The 4,416-nt window shown below is 35.1% G+C and overlaps 1 long non-coding RNA gene across 1 annotated transcript; it reads right to left on the bottom strand.

Annotated features, from left to right (window-relative positions):
• Window positions 1-440: 440 nt before the first annotated feature.
• Window positions 441-4,117, bottom strand: LOC107086485. Its single transcript, XR_001481312.1, has 3 exons — window positions 3,841-4,117; window positions 3,225-3,296; window positions 441-492 (listed from the first exon to the last, which is right to left on the bottom strand). It is a non-coding gene; the product is annotated as an uncharacterized LOC107086485 (long non-coding RNA).
• Window positions 4,118-4,416: the final 299 nt, after the last annotated feature.

Genomic DNA, 4,416 nt, shown 5'->3' on the forward strand with positions numbered 1-4,416 from the left:
CAGATCTACTTCTGCATGTTTTCAAAAGCGGCTTCATGCCTCAGCAAACAACACAATCAGCAACCACTCAGAAATCATTAAAGCAACCAGGACAAGAAGAGATTAAAGGAGCTGCTCTGTCGGCAGATGAGTTTGCACTAAGTAGATGATAATGAAGAGATCTGTCCAGGCTGGTCAATGATATGGCAAACAGATAAACATCGCAGACTCACTGAGTGGATATAACTTGTAGTGTCAGACAATCGCTCAGAGCACTTTTCAAGCTAAAGTTAATTTCCGCTACTTGCATTACTCCCTCAAAGAAGAAAACAATAAGGTGGGGAAAGAAAAAAAAAGCTTTAACTGCATGTCAGGTTTTATTCCTTTTTCTCAATTAAATGACCATACTAACAAAAAAGAACATCACTTATTACAATATATCAATTTTTATATTGACTTACACAAAAAAACTAAGCTGCTGGTATATTTCGCTTTAAAAACCCGACTTACAGTCTGAAAAAGAAATTTCAAGTTTAATTACATCACAATTAGTTGAAAATTAAACACAAAAACACAAAAACAACAAGAAATAACTATGTCCTTCTATAACCGCTAAAGAAACAACACATTTAGAAAATATTTTTTCTATATATATATATATATATATATATATATATATATATTAGATTATTAACGGTTGCTGTCAACTGTTAATTCTTTTTTCTAACACAAACATAATGTACAAGGCAAGTAAAGGCATATCTAGATATTTTTATTTTGAGAAAATTAATTATTTGAGGTTTCTCTTTAATTTAATAAAATGCTGGTTTTATGTGACATTCGCTAAAATCTAAACATATCTTTCAAAATCCAAACATGTAGAATGTTTGGTGATTATCTAATAGTTTAATGCCCTGCTAGACTGGCAGACAAAATGGCTACCAAGCATTTTATATCTGCACCACTCGATAAGCAAATGAAAGAAAACTTACAAAAGTTTTGAGAACCAGAGGAAAATATTAAAGCGGACACGAGTCCAGTGGACCCATACATGCAAACAGCTGAGAAGAAGATAAAGAAACCTTTAGTAAACAACCTAAATATATTTGGATTATAGATATCCGTAAAAAAAAAATGCAATGTTCCCTAAACTTTTCATGTGCTCTTTACACCCCATACTGTAAACCAAGTATACTGATTCCCCATTATTTTCTAAATCCTGTCTTTTTTGTGATTATCAGGAATGGAGCACAAGAGCATCAGCAGCCATCTTGCCCAAATCGAAGAGAACGCAGAAGAATGGAGGAAGTGTCTCTCCGACTGGGTCATATGACTGCACAGTCTGCAGTGACGGGGCAATAGTGTCTAGACGAGCTTATCGAGATGAACTATACCCACAGCCTCACACCCAGAGTAGCTCCCATTTTTGTGTACATACTGTAGGAATATATGTAACGTATTTATGTTTTTATATATATATTTCAAGTAATATATAAACCTTTTGTTCTTAATGAGAATTGAAGTGCTCTCTTTTTATACTGGATATTGTATGAGGCTGTCCAACAGACTCATGCTTTGTTTAAACCAGGCCAGCATGCATATATTCTACAAGTTCTACAAAGTCGAAAGGATTTTACTTTTGATTTAATGTAGACTATTTCAGTTTGGTTTTAATGCACGTTGAATTTGACCTCAATTTACCTCTGTTCTATTTTAAGATTTATGGAATGGTGTTCAAAGATTGATATTAACTAGTTATATTTATTATATATCCAGATTTAATTGAATATCTGCCAAAAATTGTGTATCGGTTTGCATCTAAAATCTCTGATTTAAACATACTGATTGAAAAACTCCACTTCTACCTGCATCTGTTCATTGTTAATAATAAATAGGTCAGCTATTCTCATACCTGCTGTTGTTAAGTAGTATTCCCTTTTTAAGTAATATCACTTCATCAAGTTTTTTTTAATATCCCACACTTTATAATAAGTAATAAAATTATGCATAATTTGTGCTGATAACATTAGTATCTGTAATGGTCAATTCTAGAAGCTGCAATATCAGTATCGTATCAGAAACTAAAAAGATGTATCAGGACATTCCTAGGATTTACTCAAAATTTGACTTTAAGGAGCAGTTTTACTGCACCCTACTTTCTACTTTTACTTAAGCAACATTTTTATGAAATATATTGTTATTTCTACTTGAATAAGCTTTTTGGTTGTTATTACCAACTATGAGAAAATTCACATTGAAAAAGAAGCACATCTAACATATATTCACCAGACACAGACAATCGATTAAAGTTTGGCTAAAGTAAGTATCATTTTTTTCTACATAACCTTTTTTGTTTAATATTACTTCTATATGCTAAACATTGTATGAAATGTAGAGGTCAAAATGATATGCATTTAAAGGCAGAAATTTTACATCAAGTACCGTATATTACATACTGTCTGTATTGGTTTCATAGATTTTATGCTTGAAAACAGATTTGGAGAAGTGTTTAATCTGCCTAAGTTTGTTATCTCACAGTTAATTTCTACCCTGATTTTTTTTAATCATCATCTTTAACATATATTTAGCAAAAACTTTATATTTTGACATTATTTTATTTTAATAATTACATGATTTTATCAAGTAACAGTTACTCAGTGCTTCAGTAGCCTTCTTACAAATACTTTTTTACGCTTTCTAAAGTAATTTCTTGCAAGGCAGGATGTGGCAAACATTTGTTAAAGTAGTGCTACTTATTTAAGTCTAACTTCTGGGTACTCTTTGCACCTCTGAGGGTGTTGCTGTAGAAGTAAAAGCTTAAGATAAAGCAGAGAATATTTAACTCAACTGACAAGAACCTAGTTTTTGTTTGGTTTTGTGGAAAATAAAAGTTTATTCACAGGCTTCTGATTAAGGTTAAAGTCACTGAACATATTTGGATTATATATTTATTATATATCTAGATTTGAAATGCAATTAATTGACATTACATTTGACCACTTGGATAGAGTTCCAATGCCATTGGTGTCTTTGAAGGGCAATAATATGGGATTTAATAACTCAGCTCCCATTTTAAAAATAACATCCAATTACATGCTTTAATAATATCTATCTATCTATCTATCTATCTATCTATCTATCTATCTATCTATCTATCTATCTATCTATCTATCTATCTATCTACCTACCTATGATTGTTTCTTTATTTCTATCTAAACAAAAGCTAAAATTGGTGCCAAACAAACCTTTCTGTGCTTCTGCAGACTGCCTTATGCATGATGCACTCATGTTAAACTCCATGGCTGAAGGGTTATTCCCTGCAGAGCATAAACAGACACAATAAAAGGAGACATCTTTAAGATATCGCAATGGATCATAGTGCAAGATATAATGTGCATGTTGCATTAGATAATGAGATAGGAAATTGTTTTCTTTAAGAAAAAAGGATTTTGTCTACTGCTTTGTGGTGTTAATGAAAGGGTAAAACTAAACGTATTGAAGGCAGATTTTGCCCCTCAGGTGACCGCTGACTAAACAGCACGAGCGCGCCCGGAGTTAATGAAAAAGCCTCGCGTCAGCAAAGGTGCGTCACCTGCGCATCTTCCTGAACTAGTGTGTGAATGAGGTCAAGTCCCCACAACATCACTGCTATTGTCTGGCATGAGTTGCACAAAATGTTTCCAACGCGAATGCGAAGCAGTTATTTTTTACAGCACGAATGAATGGGACAATCAGCCCTTCCAGTGCCTTGTAAGCGAAGGAAGATGTTGGATTAAAAAAAAAATGTTAAAAACACGAAAAGCAATGCTGTAACGCTGCAGCATCCGCTCTGTTAAGCTGTTTGAGCTGGTCTTAACCTACCTGTGCACAAGGAGCTGGCTGTCTGCTGATGTGATGTAGAATTAGGGGGAAAAACTTTAGGGTTTTTTTTGTGGTTGTTTGTTTGTTTTCTAAAGAAGGAAAATAAACATTTCGTCAAATGCGTGGCGACTGAAGAAAAAGAGACGTCTGAGGAGGAGTGCTGAGATCCCATTTTCCCACCAGGCGGGTTCCTTATAGATGCGCAGAGACGCGTAAAACTCCATTTCCAATTTTATCAATTTGAGACAGACTCCAGACAGTCTCCTAACGGTTGCGTGCCTGGTCCCCTCTCACGCGCGTGCACGCCGAATGGCGCGGAAAGCGGCGGGGATGACAGGTTCGTTAAAGGACAGGGCGCCCGGCCAATGGAGACCAGGTTTATGAGATTGAGAGCCAATCAGGATGAGTTTAGAGTAACGTCCCGCCCCTCCATCCTCCTCCTCACCCGTCTGTTGACATTGAGTGCACTGAATAAAACAGCAGTCTGAGTCAAGCAGTTCATTGCAGCGAGATTTGGGTCACTGACTGCAGCTTATTCACTCTGGGAAAAGAGAAGATGGCTTGTGACTGAAAAAC

The sequence above is a fragment of the Cyprinodon variegatus genome, unplaced genomic scaffold, assembly GCF_000732505.1.
Source record: "Cyprinodon variegatus isolate N-32 unplaced genomic scaffold, C_variegatus-1.0 Scaffold154, whole genome shotgun sequence".
In the NCBI taxonomy this organism is placed as follows: Eukaryota; Metazoa; Chordata; class Actinopteri; order Cyprinodontiformes; family Cyprinodontidae; genus Cyprinodon; species Cyprinodon variegatus.